We start from the raw sequence: 19146 nt of genomic DNA on the forward strand, positions 1-19146 counted from the left end.
AGAAACGTGCGGCTCAATTTGTCCGCCAGTACATTGTCCACGCCTGGCAAATAGGTGGCTGTGAGGTACATTGAGTGGGAAAGGGCCCATGCCCATATCTGTGCAGCTTCCTGACACAGGAGGTAGGAGCCCGTTCCACCCTGTTTGTTGATGTATCACATCGCTACCTGGTTGTCAGTTTGAATCAGGGTGGCCTTGTTGGAAAGGAAATCCTGAAGTACTCTGAGGGCATATCTGATTGCCCGAAGCTCCAGGAAATTTATCTGGTGTTTGGCTTCTTCTGGAGACCAGGTTCCCTGAGTTTGCAGGTCGCCGACATGAGCACCCCCACCCTAGGTTGGAGGCATCTGTTGTCAAGGTAATTTGAGGCTCCATAGTTTGAAATGGAAGGCCTTGAGTCAGATTGGAGTGTTACATCCACCAGGCCAGCGACAGTCGGAGCTGTGTGGTAAAGTGAACAATGCTGGACATTGGCTGACAAGCTTGAACCCACTGGGATTTTAGGTCCACTGCATGACTCTCATGGCTAGGCAGGCCATCGGAGTGACATGCACTGCGGACGCCATGTGACCCAACAGTATGAGGAAGTGACGAGCAGTTGAGGATACTCGAGTCTGTAAAAGATGTGCCAGAGAGGCCAGGGTGAAAGCTCGATCCTGAGGGAGGAAGGCTTTCACCTGTATAGGTCGGCTCCTATAAAAGATAGGGTTTGTGATGGAACTATCTTGGATTTGGGATAGTTGATGAGAAACCCTAAGGACATCAGGGTATGGAGAGTGAGACGCAAGGATGCCAATGCGGCTTGCTGAGTCGGGGCCCTTATCAACCAATCGTCGAGATAAAGATAGAAATGAACACCCTGACTTCTGAGGAAGGTTGCGACTACTACGAGGCACTTGGTGAATACTCGTGGAGCAAATGCCAGGCCGAATGGCAATACACGGTACTGGAAGTGACGAGGGCCGACTAGGAATCGCAGGAATTTGCGATGAGATGGAATAATTGAGATGTGTGTGTATGCATCCTGGAGATCTAGAGAGCATAGCCAATCTCCTCTTGCAGAAGAGGAAGTAGAGACCCCAAGGTTACCATCTTGAACTTCTCTCTTTGCAGATACTTGTTTAGGGCACGAAGGTCTAAAATGGGACAAACGCCACCTGTCTTTTTTGGAATGAGGAAATACAGGGAATAGAACCACTGCCCCCGTTGGGAGAGGGGCACTGGTTCTATTGCCCGGGACTGGAGGAGGGTTGATACCTCCTATTCCAGAAGAAGAGAGTGGTCAGATGATCCCCACATCAGCCGAGTGGAGAGTCTGCCGGTACAGTCAGGAAGTTTAGGTGGTAACCCTGAGTGACATCTGAGAGTACCCACTGATCGGTGGTGACTGTGTGCCAGGTGTTGGTGACGCGGCACAACGACCGCTGACCGGAATTGATGGAAGAGGAGGTTGGCTTATGCTCTCCAGGAAGGAGCCAAAACCCTGACGCTGGTCCTGGCTGAGGAACAGGTTGGGTCTTCTGAGGTCGGGACTGCCTGGACTGAACTTTTTGATAAGGTTTGGAAGGGCGACCTCGGGAAGCCGGAGGATAATACCTTCTTGGTTTGTAGGCTGGTTGTTTTGAGTCTCGCCTGAAAGTCCTCTTGGAGGTGGACGAGAAATCAGCAGCCACTGAAGAAAGTTGACGCAGCATTTCATGGTGGTTCTTTAGCTGCGCCACAGTCTCTTGGATTTTGTCTCCGAAGAGATTATCTCCAGCAAAGGGCAGGTCAGCCAACCTGTCCTGTACCTCTGGTTTGAGGCCGGAGGATTTCAACCAGGCCCACCTTCTTGCACTAATCCCCACTGCGGACACTCTAGAGGCAGTGTCAAATAGGACGTACACAGCGCGGACCTCATGCTTACCAGCATCCAGGCCTTTCTGAGCTAGAGCATTAAGCTCATCCTGGAATTGATCAAGCAAAGATTCAGAGAAATCCTTGATCTTCTTAAAAAGGTTCCTGATATATTGGGTCATGTATTACTAGTAAGAAGCGATGCGAGATATTAGCATTGATCCATGGAAGACACATCTGCCAAATGCATCCAGGGATTTTGATCCTTCCCTGGAGGAATGGAGGAATGAGGGTTGGAATGTCTTGCCTTTTTCTGGGCTGATTCCATAACCACAGAGTGATGATCCAGTTGTGATCTTTGAAACCCAGGAGCTGACTATACAAGATATGTGACATCTGTCTTACTGTTGACAGGTGGAACTGAACCTCGGTGCTCCCAGTTCCTCTTTAGAAGATCAATTAGGATTTCATGAATACGAATAGACATGATTTCCTTAGGGGCATCAAGAAACTGAAGTACTTCCAGAATCTTGTGCCTTGAATCTTCTTCTGTCTGAAGTTGAAATGGAATTGTTTCAGACATTTCTTTGATGAAATTGATAAAGGACAGATCCTCAAGAGGAGAACGCCTTTTCTCTTCAGGTGGGGAGGGCTCTGAAGGCAGATCGGTATCCTGGGAAGAATCATCAGTCCAAGGATCATAAGGTTGATCACCAGCTCCCTGAGGATCTTCTGAGGGGAGAAATGGTGTTAATCCCGAAGGACCAGGCCTAGGCATCAATGGCACCAGAGATGGCACCGACGGCATCGATGGGATCAATGGAACCGGTGACACCGATGGATGAGTCAGTGGCAGGACGCCAGACGGCGGTATGGCACCGATGAAAACCCGACACCATGGCCTCGACAAAAATTTAGCCGCGGTGCGGTCGATGGCCAGTAGGCCCCAACGGGGAAACTCGACGGGAATCGACTGCAACAAGGGTAAAACCTTAACTTTTGACCGCTGAGTACAGATATCGATAGGGGGACCCCTATGGGGTAGAGTTTTTAAAAACATTTTTAAAGAAGTTCTGTGAGGAAAATTTCTGTCAGGAATCTCAAGAGAGCTCCTTAACCCGCGTGGCTACTGCTGCGCGGAAAAAACCCCAAAACAGACTGAAGGGGGACCCCTGCTGGATGCAGGGTCAGTGCATTGCTGGGCATGCCCAGTAGGTGCCAGTCAAAGTTCTAGAAACTTTGACAAAAGTGTTCCGTGATTGGGCTCCATCCTGATGATGTCACCCATATGTGAGGACTACCATCCTGCTTGTCCTGTGAGAAAGAGGATAACCAATGGGATATTGCTATACCAGGGTACTAATTATTTCGCAATGACAGAAAGGAGCATCTTGCTGGCGGTGTGGCGCTTTATATCCAGGATGGCATAGAGTCCAACAGGATAAAGATCCTGCATGAGACTATGGGCCAGATTTTCAAAAGGTTATGCGCGTAAATACGGGAACTTTATCTCTCCATCATGCCCTGATGTTTCACTTACCCAGTCAATATTGGGGTAATTGAAATCTCTTATTACTGCACTACCAGTTTGGTTAGCTTCCCTAATTTCTCTTAGCATTTCACTGTTCTTCTCAACATTTTGGCCAGGTGGATGGTAGCACACTCCTATCACTATACTCTTCCCCAACACACAAGGGATTTCTACCCATAAAGATTTGTTTGTACATTTAGGGGTAGATTTTAAAAGAAGCGCGCGCGGCACATGTACAAAATTTATGTCTCCATTCAAATAAACTTATACTTGGACTATCTTTTGGCGTCTAATCCACATTGTTACCTCAACGGCTTTCATAGATAGCCTACCCTCCTGTTTTGTTGCTCCAAGGTGAGACTGCACCTTGAATACTGTGTGCAATTCTGGTCACTGCATCTCAGAAAGGATATAGCTGCACTGGAGAAAGTGCAGAGAAGGATGACCAAAATGATATGGGGCATGGAATGACTGCCCTATGAAAAAAGGCTAAAGAGGTTAGGGCTGTTCAGCTTGGAGAAGAGATGACTGAGGTGGGATATGATAGAAGTCTACAAAATCATGAAAGGACTTAAACATTTTAATGTAAATTGGTTATTTATTCTCTCAGATAATAGAAGGACCAAGGGGCACTCCATAAAGTTAGCAAGTAGCTCATTTAAAACAAATCGAAGAAAATTCTTTTTCACTCAGCGCATAGTTAAACTCTGGAATTCATTGCCAGGGGATGTGGTTTCAACAATTAGTGTTACTAAGTTTAAAAAATGTTTGGATAAGTTCCTGGAGGATAAATCCATAAACTGCTAATATGTTAGTTAATAAGCAGTAGTGGCTTGTGATCTATCCAATGTTTGGGTACTTGCCAAGTACGTTGACTTGGATTGGCCATTATTGGAAACAGGATACTGGGCTTGATGGACCCTTGGTCTGACCCAGTATGGCATTTCTTAAGTTCTTATGTTATAACTTGTCCAAACCTTTTTTAAAAGCAGCTACACTAATAATTTTCACCACATACTCTGGCAACGAATTCCAGAGCTTAATTGTGTTGAATAAAAAAATATTTTCTCATTTATTTTAAATGCATTACCTAGTAACTTCATTGTGTTTCCCCTAGTCTTTGTACTTTTTCAAAGAGTAAATAACCGATTAATATTTACTTTTTCCACTCCACTCATTTTATAGACCTCTATCAGCCATCTCTTCTCCAAGCTGCAGAGTCTAACCTCTTTAGCATTTCCTCATAGAGGACTCATTCCATCCCCTTTTCATTTTGGTTGCCCTTCTCTGTACCTTTTCTAATTGTGCAATATCTTTTTTGAACTGCGCATAATATTCAAGATGAGGTCGCACCATGGAGCGATACAGAGGCATTATGATAATCTCTGTTTTATTCTCAATTCCTTTGCTAATAATTCCTAACATTCTATTTGCTTTCCTGGCTGTTGCTGCACACTGAGCCGAAGATGTCAACATATTATCAATGTCGTCGCTTAGATCCTTTTCCTGAATGGTGACTTCTAATATGGAACTTTGCATTGTGTAGCTATAATTTGGATTACCCTTCTCTAAGTGCTTCACTTTCCACTTGTCCACATTAAATTTAAATTTGCTATTTGTATGCCCAGTCTACCAATTTTGCAAGATCTTCTTGCCATTACAATCCTCATGTGATTTAACAACTTTGAATAGTTTTGTGTCATCTGCAAATTTGTTCAGCTCACTTGTTGCTCCCATTTTCAGGTCGTTTATAAATATAGTAAAAAGCAACAGTCTCAGGACAGATCCCTGGGCACTCCACTATTCATCTTTCTGCACTGGGAAAATTTACCATTTAACCCTACTCTCTGTTTTCTATCTTTTAACCAGTTCTCAGTCCACAATAGGTCACTGCCTCTTATCCCATGATTTTTTAATTTCCTAAGAAGTCTCTCATGAGGGACTTTGTCAAATGCTTTCTGGAAATCCAGATATACTTTATCAACTGGCTTATCTTTATCTACATTTATTTATTTATTTATTTAATTTCTTTTCCTATACCGATGCTCAAGACTAGGTCTTATCGTACCGGTTTACAATGTAACTGAGGGGAAACCAATTAACATCAAGGTAGAAAGTAAAGTTACATTAAACAGGGAGCATAAAACCTGGGCAATGGAAGACAGTACAGAGTTTAAACTAAGAAACAATTAGAGAGAGATAAATATATAAATCAACAAAAACTGTAAGATACAAAAACATAGGTTTATCCTAGGCAGTTATTAGCCTGGTATGTCCAGAGGGAGAAGGAAAGGGTGAGGTTGGGTGGGGGGAAGGGATTGGGGAGGGGTGGGGGAGTGAGAGTCAGTGATGGTTGAGGAGATCCTTCAGCGGTAGGCTTCTGCGAAAAGCCAGGTTTTCAATTTCTTTCTGAAAGTTGAATGGCATTGTTCTTGGCGTAAGTCTTGTGGAAGTGAATTCCAATGTAGTGGACCTGCTGTTGAAAGAGCTCGCTTGTGAATAGTGTTGTGGACCGATGATTTGTTGGGGGGGGCCTTGAGCGAACCTTTGTAGGCAGTTCTGATCGGTCTTGCGGAAGTATGTAATTCAAGTGGGAAGGTGAGTTGGAGAGTGGATTGCTGGTAGACTGATTTGTGGATGATGGTGAGAGCCTTGAAAAGTATTCTATATTGGATGGGCAGCCAGTGTAGAATTTTTAGTATTGGTGTGATATGGTCCTTGCGACGAGTGTTTGTAAGGATCCTAGCCGCTGCGTTTTGCAGCATCTGAAGAGGTTTGGTGGACGAAGCGGGCAGACCAAGTAATAGAGCATTACAATAGTCGATCTTTGAAAACAGTATGGCTTGAAGCACCGAACGGAAATCCTTGAAGTGTAAGAGCGGTCTAAGTTGCTTCAGGACCTATAGCTTGAAGAAGCATTCTTTGGTTGTGGCGTTAATGAATTTTTTGAAATTCATTCTAGAGTCAAGGGTGGCCCCAAGATCTCTGACCTGGTTTGCTAATGGGATGCTAGCATTATTTGCGAGGGGGTTGTTGTCACAAGGGGAGATAACCAGTAGTTCCGTTTTGGAAGTATTTAGGACCAAATTGAGACTCGAGAGCAGAAGGTTGATGGCGTGTAAGCAGTTGTTCCAGAAATTTAGAGTAGAGATGGGGTCTGAGATGGGGATTATGATTTGTACATCGTCCGCGTATATAAAGTGGGTGAGATTGAGACTATTGAGTAGCTGGCATAAAGGGAGTAGATATATATTGAACAGGGTAGGGGAAAGAGACGAACCCTGAGGTACACCTTGGTTTGATGGAATGGAGTGAGATTCTTTGTCATTTATTTTGACTTTGTAGTGTCTGTTGTTCAGAAAGGATGTGAACCAGAGCAGTGCAGAGCCGGATATGCCTATTTCCATTAAGCGGTTAATGAGGATATTGTGGTTTACCGTGTCGAACGCGGCAGAGATGTCGAGAAGGGCTAGCAGGTAAGATTGTCCCTTGTCAAGGCCCATCAGGATGTTGTCCGTTAGAGAAAGAAGGAGGGATTCTGTGTTTAGGCGTTTCCTGAATCCGAATTGAGAGGGGTAGAGAATATTGTGGGAGTCAAGGTAGTCTGTGAGTCGGATGTTGACAAGCTTTTCCATTAGCTTGGCTATAAAAGGTAGGTTTGCAATGGGGCGGAAGTTTGCAGGGTCGGCTGGGTCCAGGTTGGGTTTTTTAAGTAAGGGTTTAAGTGAAGCAATTTTTAAGGAGTCCGGGACCGATCCTTGATTGAGGGAGCAATTTATGATGTCTGCCAGCGGTTTAGCAATGGTGTTAGGGATGGTGAGAAGTAGTTTGGTCGGTATTTGGTCCAGAGGATGAGTGGAAGGTTTCATTTTCTTGATTATTGATTCAATTTCCAGGGAGGATGTCTGTTCAAGAATTTCTAGTGACGGTCTGTGGATATTTGGTGGAGGGTTATTAGTTGCGAGGCTTAATGGTTGCGAAGGGTTTGGAGCCATGTTAGTTGAAGCCAGGGGGGCAAGAAGGTTTTTGATTTTGTTATCAAAAAAGATAGCCAACTCTGTAGATTTGTTCTGGGCTTCTTCTTCTGGGATGGTGAGGGGCATAGGTGTGGTAAGGGCAGCTACATATGAGAACAGAGTTTTAGGGTCATATAAGAAGCCGTGTATTTTTTTGGCGTAGAAATCTCGTTTGGTGCGGGTTTGGTACATGTTTATTTATACCCTAAAAAAAATGTAGCAGATTTATGAGGCATGTGGGCAAAGGCCCATGGGATCAAATCCAGTGTAGACGCTATAGAACACAGAACCTGTAGATAATCCTAGGCCCTGGGCACCAGAAGGCGCAGCAAACAAGGTATCTGTGCCTGCAACTTCATCACTCTCCCCTGAGTTAGAAACACCTTGCCAAAACTGGTATCGAATAGCTCCCCGATACTTTAGTGATTGGGTCAGTACCGGATGACTGACAAATTTGTTACCCAGATGAGCGTGCGCAATATTTCTATAACCCTGTGCACTGCCTGAGCACATTCTATCTCGGACTTTGCTCAGATTAAACAGTTGTCAGGTAAAGATGAACTAGAATCCCCTCCCTTCTCAGGCTGCTACTACCACCTCCATCACCTTCTGAACGTTCACATCGCTATCGCTAGGCCAAAAGGAAGAGCCAGAAACTGGAAATGCTCCCTAACACATAAACTGCAGAAACTTCTGGTGGTCTGACCTGTTGGGGATATGCAGATATGCTTCCGTCAGATACTCTCCTTTCTGCATCGCTGCTATTACCGTCCACAATGTTTCCATCCAGAACCGTGGAACCCGCAGCGTGGTGTTGACCTTCTGAAGATCCAGAATGGGCCTGAATTTGCCCTCCTTCTTGGGCACCACAAAATAGATGTAGTACCTGCCTCTTCCTCTTTCTGATGGAGGCACTGGCACAATCGCATCTAGCTCTAGAAGGTGGAGCAACATCTCTTGGATCGCCCCCCGGCTTGCTTCAGAATACGCAGTGGGACACCAGGAAAGATTCTCTCATTGGATGAGAACATTCTAAGGTGTAACCATCTCTTATCACCTCCAGAATCCACTGGCCTGATGTGATCTTGGCACACTCCCCATAGAAATGGGTTAATCTCCTCCCAACTGCTTCCATTGAAGAGTGGACCGGCCTGACTTCATTGAAAGGCCTTTTCGGTTCCAGTACCCTGACTGGAGCTCTCCTAGGAGTTCTGCGGGCACCCTGAAAGGACTGCTGCAGTCCCAAGGTTTGCTTCTGCCCTGAGGCTGCAGCCCCTTGTCAGAACGAAACTGCCTCATTTCTCGAAATTAAGAACTCGGCAGAAAGGTTTTTCTTACGGCCTTCTTGACCTCCAGTAGCTTATTCCCTTTTGATTCCTTTAAATACTTCATCAACTGCTTCAGGTCCTCTCCAAACAGTAGCTTTCCCTTAAAGGGAATTTTACACAACAGCGACTTGGACCACACATCCTCCAACCAATTGTGCAACCACAGGAGCCTTCGAACCGCCACTGCCGAAACCATGTTAATGGCCAAAGTACACACTAAGTCATAGAGCGTATCTGCCACAAAGGCCACCCTGGCCTCCAACCGGGCCACCTACCTGAAATTGTCCGCTGCGACATACTCAGACTCCTGTGCCTTCTGCACCCAATGCAAACAGGCCGTTGTATCAGGCTCCCACAAACAGCTGCCTGGAAACTCAAAGCTGAAACCTCAAACATCCGTTTTAAAAGGATCTCTAGCTTTCTGTCCTGAATATCCTTCAGCGCCGCTGAACCTGCTATAGGAATGGTTGTCTTCATAGTGATTGCCGACACCGGCGCATCTATCTTAGGCAGCCTTAACAGCTCCAAGATCTCCTCCTTCAGCAGATACAATTTTGCCATAGCCCTGCTGACTTTCAAACCAGCCTCTGGAGTATTCCACTCTGGTTCACTAACTTCTTTATCTTTTTCAGCAATGGAAAATCCTTCGACAATCCCTGGAGTCCATCCAGGACTGAGTCTGCCCCCTCATTGTCAGAGTCCTCCTGGGTGATCTTAATCCTCAGCTTTGTCAGGACCTGAGGAATGAGAGGTCTCAACTCCTCCTTCTGGAACAACTCGACAACCCTCAGGTCAGCCCCCTCCGTAATCAGAACTTCATCTGGGTCAGTTGCATCCTTGCCTACCCCAGGATGGCATCTAGATCACCCTCCATGGGATCACCTCCTGCATCTAGCAGGTCATCCAAGTCCTCCCAAGGTCTGAGACCACTGTCCTCATCTCCCGAGGCACCCTCCAGTCCCAGGTGACACAAGAGACCTCCTGAATGCTCAGACAGATCCTCTCTAGGCTTCCTTGGGGGACAATGTGGCTTCCCTGCCCAGGGCCGCTTCCCCCCTGCTCCCCTTTTTGCCAAATAGGCTTTATGAAGGAGCAGTGCAAAATCTGCAGAAAAATCCTCCATATCTGTGGACTTATCACATAGCACGTCCCTTCCAGAACCAGAATTATCCAGAACATGGGAGACAGCAGAGGAGGGGAATCCCTGGGTTCCCCTGAAGCTGTTTGCCTCCTGCCACATGCCTCATTAACAACTGCGGTACTTGCAAACCCCCCCCAGGAGCCTTTGGCATCGGGCCCACCAAATGTGTGAGTCTCCCCAAGCATGCTACCTTACTGGAGGATCCCTCCACTCCCCAAGGCACAACCTATCCAAAGCGCTGCAGAATTGAGGCACCTTCAATGCAATGCAATGCGCTGCAATGTCGGCACCATTGCCTCTGCCAAGTGGTGCGATCGCACTCCAGATGTGCTGCACAGACTCCACCAACTTGCCCTGAGTCACTGCCCATAAAAGCCCCATACCCTGTCACTGATAGGCAAAGTGTGATCCTTCTCCCTCCTGCTAGCCGTGACTTGCGAGCAGCAGCCAACTGGCCTTTGCTCTTTTTTTTTTTCTTTTTTTTTTAAAGAGCAGCATCATTAAAAGGTATCCCCTCAAAAAAAGGTATACTTTCCTGCTCTGGCTGATGGAGGAGAAGGCCTTAAAGACAGTGAGAGAGCCAGGTCTCCTGGCTTTCGGACTCTCCGGATGACATGGGCTGAGGCAGGTCAGATCACCAATCCCCCACTCACCTGGCTTGACCTGAGGGATGGCCCACAAAGATGCCTAACACCTCAGGGAGCTTCTCAATCTCTTCTTGTCTCTTCTATACTGAATTGCAATATATTTTACTTTTTTTTTTTTCCATCTCTCTTAGACTGCTGGTTTGGACCACTATCATCTGCTGGAGACAGAAATACTGGAGGGACTGCAGGTGGCACTCAGTTATGTAGCAGTACCTGAAAAGTTTTTATTCTCTGCCTCCATCTGTTGGTAGGGATGGAAAACCCACCTGCCTGGACTAATCTGTGTATGAACAGGAATAAAGCTTAAAACTAATGGGGCAGATTTTAAAACATACAGGCGCGGCGTACATTTGTGCGCGCAACCTGGCATGCACAAATATATGCCCGATTTTATAACATGCGTGCGCGCATGTTATAAAATCAGGGGTTGGCGCGCGCAAGGGGGTGCACAATTGTGCACCTTGCGTGTGCCAAGCTGCACTGCCTTCCTCTGTTCCCTCCCAGGCCGCTCTGAAATCAGAGATACGCTCGTCGACGGGCCTTTTGAAAATAGGCCTGGCGCGCGTAGGGCTTTGAAAATCTGCTCCATTGTATAAGAATATTTGTATGGCAGAGCAAGAATGTTGGAGTTATGATTATAAAATAAAAACTTTAGTTTTCACAGATGGTTTTACATTGTTACCTGAATCTGCATTTATATGCTGTGTATGCCTTCCTTAGCATTCTCTTATCCTGTATTAACGAGTATGTACATAATATCTTGAGAATTGCATTCATTTTTCCATTGCCAGGTTTATGCAGCGCTGTTTCTTCAGAGGGCAATTTTCAAAAGCCATTTACCCAGATAAACAGGCTGTTTGAACATTACCCACCCTGTGCCCAGATAAAAGAACAACATACATGCGTTAACCCACAGAATAAAGAAGGTGGTCTCCAAGCAGTTAGGTTGGAGGGCAATAACACAAGTAATTTTGCATTTTCAAAACTACGCATGTTAAGCTTTTTACAGAAAAAGCAGGTACGCATATCTGCAGGTGTTTTTTTCCCTAGCCAATTTTCAAAGAGAAAGTTTTTCCCATTGAGAATTGGTGTAAAGTCCATGGGGGAAAGTACCCATGGCTCCCCCTCCTGCCCAAAAATACCCAGCACTCCCACAGTTTAAAAATTCCATAGCACCTGGTCCTGACACCACTCTTGCTCCCCTGGATGCTTCTTACCCCATCTATGCAGTCTCCAAAGTCCAAAGGGGGTGGGGGAAAGGAAAATTGGCTCTTACCTGCTAATTTCCATTCCTGTAATACTACTGATCAGTCCAGACAAGCGGGTTTTATTCATCCCTACCAGCAGATGGAGGTAGAGAACACAATTTTGGGCACTGCCACATATACGAGAGTGCCACCTGCAGTCCCTCAGTATTAATCGATACCCAAGCCAAGATAAGAAAAATAAAGCGTGAATGAGGCTCCCAACATGGATACCCCTGACCAACTAGATAATCATGCAGAAAACAATAAACTAGAAATTGAAGCCAAAAAAATGGCAAATCTGCTTTGCAAATAAATACAGCAGTAGACCAAGCAGTCTTTTGGCAGAGATCCTCAGGGCGGGCCTCTGGACTGATCTGTGGTATTACAGGAACGAAAATTAGCAGGTAAGAACCAATTTTCCTTTCCTGAACATACCCAGATCAGTCCAGACAAGCGGGATGTACCAAAGCTCTCTTACACTGGGTGGGAACCCGAAAGACCTGCTCGAAGAACACACTCTCCAAAAGGGGAGTGTGTTCTTCATTGCACACTCTCCAAAAGTGTGCAATGAAGACCACACCACGGCTCTACAGATATCTTGGGGAGACACCAGCTGATACTCAGCCCAGGACAGCGCCTGAACTCGAGACGAATGTGCTCTAAGACCCACTGGAACCGCTCTTCCTTTTGATACATAAGCTGCAGAGACAAAGAAGCCTCAGACGCCTTTTCGCCCTTTTTTGCTCCTCCGAACAAGATGAACAAATGATCAGAATGACAAAAAGCGTTAGTGACTTTCAAGTAACGTAATACCACCCGTCTCACATCCAAAAGGAGAAGTTCTCGTCCTATCGAGGGATCCCGAGCCCAATCCGGAAACCTGGGCAACTCCACTGATTGGTTTACAAGAAAAACTGACACCACCTTAGGAAGAAACGAAGGTACCATACGCATGGACACCGTATCGGATGATATCCGGAGAAACGGATCACGGCACAAAAGCGCCTGCAATTCCGAAATCCTTCTAGCTGAACAGATGGCTACCAAGAAGACCATCTTCAGAGTCAGGATCTTCAAAGATACCCGATTCAGAGGCTCGAACTGCTCCTCGCAAAGGACCCGTATCACGAGATTAAGATTCCATTCCAGACAAATGCGACGCAGAGGTGGATGGAGATGTTTGACTCCTCCTAGAAAATGCACCATATCTGGATGGGATGCCAAGGCCTTCCCCTGGACTCTCCCTCTGAGAAAACCCAAAGCAGAAACCTGGACCCGAAGGGAACTATGGGCTAATCCTTTGGATAAACCCACCTGCAAAAAAGACAAAATATGGGACACCAACATCTGAAAAGGATCCAATCCCTGTTGTGCACACCAGGTCTCAAACACCTTCCATACCCTGGAATAGGCTAAAGAGGTAGCAGGGCATCTCACTTGAAGCAGCGTGGTAATTACTGGTTCCGAATACCCCCTCACGCGCAATCGCCTCCTCTCAAAAGCCAGGCAGCGAGACAAAAGCCATCCTTCCAATTGGAAAATATAGGACCCTGACGCAGGAGATCCAGTAAATGGGTCAGGCGTAGCGGTCTGTCCACTGCCAGCCGCACCAGATCCATGAACCACGGACGACGAGGCCATTCCAGAGCCACCAGGATCACTGACCCCATGTGGCCCTCTACACGCCTGAGTACCTTTGCTATCAGCGGCCACGGAGGAAAGACGTACAGGAGGACTACGGTCAGCCACGGACATATGAGGGCATCGAGCCCCACCATCCTGGACTCCCTCTGGTGGCTAAAGAACCTTTGCATCTTGTTATTGAGACTCGTTGCCATGAGATCGAGCTGCTGGGTTCCCCACCATTCGCAGAGAAGCTCCCAGGCCCTCTGAGAGAATTCCCACTCCCCCGGATCCAACTGCTGCCAGCTGAGGTAATCCGCCTGGATGATGTCGACTCCTGTGACATGGGAGGCGGCGATTCCTTCAAGATGAAGCTCTGCCCATTCGAACAGCAGCTGAGCCTCCTGCTCTACCGTGGGCCTCTTGGTTTTCCCCTGGTGGTAGATGCAAGCCACCATGGTCGAATTGTCCGAGAAAACTCGCATCATCCAATCGCGGACCAAGGGTAGAAACTGCTCCAGAGCTCGGTGCACCACTCTCGTCTCCAGGCGATTGATAGACCATGTCTGTTCCAACGTCGAGCAAAGACCCTGAGCAGACCTGCCCAGACAAACTGTCCCCCAGCCCCGAAGAGTTGATCAGTGGTGACCACCACCCACTACGGGACCTCGAGAGGCATCCACTTCTCCAGATTGTTCCGCGTCATCCACCAGGCCAGACTGGCCCTGGCCGACTCCATCATAGCCAGAGGCAGGAAATATTGTTGTGACAGAGGATTCCAGCTGGACAACAAGGCTCTCTGCAGAGGCCTCAAATGGGCAAATGCCCAGGGCACCAGTTCCAATGTGGACGTCATCAAGCCCAGGACCTGTAAGTAATTCCAGACCTTCGGCACCTGTAGACGAAGCAGACGTGCTATCTGCCCCTGAATTTTGTACACCCTGTTGTCTGTAAGAAACACTCTGCTCGGCTGGGTGTCGAAACGGGCTCCCAAGTATTCAAGGGAACGGGAGGGGACAAGATGGCTCTTCTGCACATTGATAACCCAGCCTAGAAATTCCAGGAGCGACCGAACTCAGTCCACCGACCGCACACATTCTAGTGACTTTGCCTGTATCAGCCAATCGTCCAAGTACGGGTGCACCAACAATCCCTCCTGTCGCAGTGCCTCTGCCACTACTACCATCACCTTTGTAAAGGTCCACGTGGCAGTGGTCAGCCTGAAAGGCAGAGCTTGAAACTGATCGTGCTGTCCCAGAACCATGAATCTGAGAAACTTCTGGTGCTCCTGATGGATGGGGGATCTGCAGATAAGCCTTGGTGAGATCCAGAGATGCCAAAAACTCTCCTCCCCATACCGCTGCAATTACGGTGCACAACATCTCCATCCGAAAACGTGGTTCCTTCAAACTCTGGTTGATTTTCTTCAGGTCTAGGATAGGTCAGAACGTGCCTTCCTTCTTGGGCACCACGAAATAGATAGAATATCCACCTTGTCTCTGTTCGGACACTGGCACCGGTACAACTGCCTCCAGACTTAACCGCTGAAGCATTTCCTGGACCGCTGCCCGCTTGCTTCGGGAAAGACAGCGCGACTCCAGAAAGACCAACCGCAGTGGGCAAGAAAATTCTAAGATGCAGCCATTTCTCATCACGCTCAACACCCACCGGTCGGAAATGATCTTGGTCCACTCCCCGTAGAATCGGGCCAGCCTGCCCCCGATTACCAGAGACAAGGAGTGGACCTACCGGATCTCATTCGGGCCGATTCAGTAAAGTCTGCGGGAGAGCGGGCGAATGGCCACTCGCCTGTGCGCGTGATTCTGTATTTAAATGAGGCCCGGCGGTAGAAACAGGCAAAAGGAGGCGCTAGGGACACTTGCGCGTCCCTAGCGCCTCCTTTTGGCCCGGAGCAGCAGCTGTCAGCAGGTTTGACAGCCGATGCTCAATTTTGCTGGCATCAGTTCTCGAGCCCGCTGACAGCCACAGGCTCGGAAACTGGATGCTGGCAAAATTGCGCGTCCGGTTTTCGACCCGACAGCAGCGGGCCGACTTCAAATTTATTTATTTATTTTTTTTAACTTTTTTTACCCTTTGGGACCTCCGACTTAATATCGCCATGATATTAAGTCGGATGGTGCACAGAAAAGCAACTGGTCAGTGGGGAAGGCGCTAATTTCTGAAAGCAAAATGTGCGGCTTGGCTGCACATTTTGTTTTCTGAATCGCGCGGGAATACCTAATAGGGCCATCAACATGCATTTGCATGTTGAGGGCGCTATTAGGTTCGGTGGGTTGGACACGCGTTTTCGGCCCCTTACTGAATAAGGGGTAAGGGAAAACGCATGTCCAATGGCAGGTTAACAGTGCGTTCTGTCGGAGCGCACTGTACTGTATCGGCCCGATTATGAGGGCTTATTGCCACCCACACCCTGGTGGATCCGTCTCTAGATGACCTTCCAGCCCCTCGAAAGAACTGTTGCCTATGCGAGCACTGTCTTGGGGCCGAGGCCCCTGAGGGCCTCGTCTGATGAAAACATCTGGACTCCCGAAAGCGAGGTCGAGAAGAGAAAGGTTTCTGGCCGGACTTTCAATCCTCTGGCCCTTTGTCTCTCCCAGCGACTTCATCAGACGATCGAGGTCCTCACCAAACAGCAGTTTCCCCTGAAAGGGCAGATTACAGAGGTGCAATTTTGATGACAGATCCACTGACCAGTTGCGTAGCCACAAGTGTCATCTTAATACCACCACTGACACCATAGCACGGGCCGTGGTTCTCACCTGGTCATACAAGGCTTCTGTGCCACAGGCAACCCTTGCCTCCAGGCGGGCCGCCTGGACTGGGGAAAGAGTCCCAGAGGCTGACTGCTCCTGCGGCTTATGGGTCCAACACAAACAGGTCCGCTGCATCAGACTTGCACTTACCGCTGCCCGCAGGCTGATGCCCAGGACCTCAAAAGCTCGCTTGAGATGCACTTCCAACTTCTGATCCTGAACATCCTTCACAGCGGAAGCTCCAGCCACCGGAATAGTGGTCTTCTTAGTGACTGCCGAAACTGCCGCATCCACCTTCGGGACCTTGAGAACGTCCAGATGGTGCTGCAGAAGCGGATAAAGCTTGGACATCGCTCTACCAGCTCGCAGACCCGAGTCAGGGGAATCCCACTCTCGGTTGATCAATTTCTGGATTTTCTTCGGAATTGGGAATGCGCTGGGGGGTCTCCGTAGGTCATCCAGAACAGGATTAACCCCTTCAGTATCTGAATCCTCCAGGGTGAGCTTAATCCTCAGCTCCTCCAACACCTGATGTAAGCCGGACCACCCGCAGATCATCGGCTTCAGCTTCCAGACCCTCCAAGGTCCCGTTCAGTTTTAGAGTCCCCTGGGTCCAGAGGGGGACCCCCAATCGGGTCCCCAACCTGATAGGCCTCCGAGGAGACCTCATCCTCCTGCTTAGACTCGTCCGAATCTTCCGAGTCCGATTCCAATCGTGCTAGCCTTCCCACGGGAGGCAAAGTTTGCGGGCCCACGGAACCTTTAGGGGGGACCTTCTCCCACTTTGCTGAACCCGGCGGACCTTCTGTGACACCGCACTTACCTGCCTGCCTAGCCTGGAAGGCCTCTTGCAGTAAAAGTACGAATTCAGGTGAAAACCCCCCGGGGCCCCCAAAGGGCGCTTGGGGCTGCTTGGGCCCGAGACATCCGGATCTTTTTTCACCAGGTTGAACCATGGGAGACAGGAGCGGCGGGGACCATCCAGACCCATAGCCACTCCCGCCTGTGATCCCAGCGCTGCTGCCACGGTCCGCGAATGTCTCCATGGCTTTGCTTGCCTTTCAGACCCCCCCCCCCATCCCCCACACTCCGTGCAGAGGAGGAGGTCATTCAGGCCGACTGACGGGCTACCAGAGGCCCTGCAGGTCTCTCTGAGCTGCTTGTGTCATAACAAGCACCAAGAAATAAAGCAAGGCAAAATAAAAATCCAAACAGGCAATCCTATGCTTGCCACGCTTCCACGTGGCCCGGATCACAAGGGGGAGGGGCGCACCACGCGGCAGCTATCAAACCCTGAAGAGGGCGCACTGCCCTAGGAATTTCCCGCCGGCGTGGTGAACAGGCTGCTGCCGCAACTGAAAACCACACGGATTGTTCGGGAGTACAGCCAGCCCCACCGGAGTGAATCTGCCCCGACCGGGACTACCCTCCTCCGAATGATCCCCCGATCTGCTCACTTATTGCCCGGCCTGCACCCGATCTCGCCGAGGATTTCAGCCTGCTAGGCCACACAGCGTGCCGCATGCTTCTGCTGTTGCATTCAGCCTGCTAGGCTGCACAGCCTGCTCACATGCGGCTGCTGCTGCAAAAGCAGACAGCTGCCGGTGAATTTTTTTTTTTTTTTTTTTTTTTACGAAGATTTAAAGGCCCAGACACACAGGAAAGCACAAAAATAAAAAGTAAGGGTACTTCCCTGTCCTGGGCAGGCGGGGGGGGCTTCGGAACCACCGAGGGAACCAGACCACTGGCTGTCAGTGGTCCCAGGGTCGCGGGCTGAAGCTGGCCAGGGGCATCCAGGAGCATCACCCGGCTCAACCCGAGGGACGACCCTTCTGCAGGAGCCTGTCATCTCGGGGAGCAATTTTCCTTAAAATATCCAGTCAGTCAGTACCGCAGGGTTAGCACCTCTACCATCTGCTGGAGGTAGAGAAATACTGAGGGACTGCAGGTGGCACTCTCGTATATTTATTTATTTATTGGAATTTCTATACCGGTATTTGGTAAAACTGTCATATCGGTTTACATCAGTTCACATTAATTTACAGATAATAACATACATCAACTAAAATCAATAAAACAATATTACTAAATAATTTTTAAATTCAGTTACAATTTGTGTAAATAATTCCTAAACAGAAAACACACACCACAACCACTGACAAACATGCCTTACTCATTGTCCATTTTTTTCCTTGGTTAAGTAGCTGTTACTCAACCATTATATTATTTTCTGTTCTCACCTTCATTAAATGCCTGTTGAAAGAGCCATGTTTTGATTTTTTTCTTAAACATTGCTATATTTGTTTCTAACCATAGGTCGACTGGCAGATTGTTCCAGATTTTAGGGCCGGCAAATGACAGGGCTCTCTCTAATCGCTGTTAATTTTGCTGACACCATGTATGGAATAGATAGCAGGCCTTTATTGGCAGATCTTAAATATCTTTGCGGTGTATGTAAGCATATCGCTGCATTTCAGCCATTTGTCCTTATCCCCGTGTATCGCCTTATGGAGAATACATAGGGTTTTAAATCGTACCCGCTGTTCGACTGGTAACCAATGCAGTTCCCTTAGGATTTGGGTGATGGGCTCTTTTCTATTGGTATCTGTCAATATTCTTGCGGCGGAATTTTGCAAGATTTGTAATGGTTGGATTGTGGAATAAGGTAGTCCAAGAAATAGGGCGTTACAATAATTGGAGGATGAAAAAATTAAATGCCTGTAGGACTGTTCTGAAGTCTTAAATTTAATAGCAGTTTTAATCTCCTCAGTATTAGCAGTTTATAATAACCTGCTCTCATTTTGTTGGCAATATGGTTTTTGAAAGTTAACTCTTGGTCTAATTGGACCCCTAGGTCTCTAATTGAAGGTGCTAGGTTAATTTGAAAATTCTCATAGTTAAACGGCAAGTTAATGTTATTTGGTGTTGTTTTTCTTTCTAACAAGATTATTTCTGTTTTAGCTATATTAATACTGAGTTTCATATGTGGCAGTGCCCATTGTT

General features: G+C 47.8%; 1 protein-coding gene across 2 annotated transcripts in view; it reads right to left on the reverse strand.

Moving 5' to 3' along the window:
• Positions 1-19146, reverse strand: part of LOC115090652 (tetraspanin-33-like) — a 174746-nt gene that overhangs the window by 6248 nt on the left and 149352 nt on the right. The gene's annotated exons all lie outside the window — the stretch shown is intronic.

Source organism: Rhinatrema bivittatum, chromosome 4 (assembly GCF_901001135.1).
Source record: "Rhinatrema bivittatum chromosome 4, aRhiBiv1.1, whole genome shotgun sequence".
In the NCBI taxonomy this organism is placed as follows: domain Eukaryota; kingdom Metazoa; phylum Chordata; class Amphibia; order Gymnophiona; family Rhinatrematidae; genus Rhinatrema; species Rhinatrema bivittatum.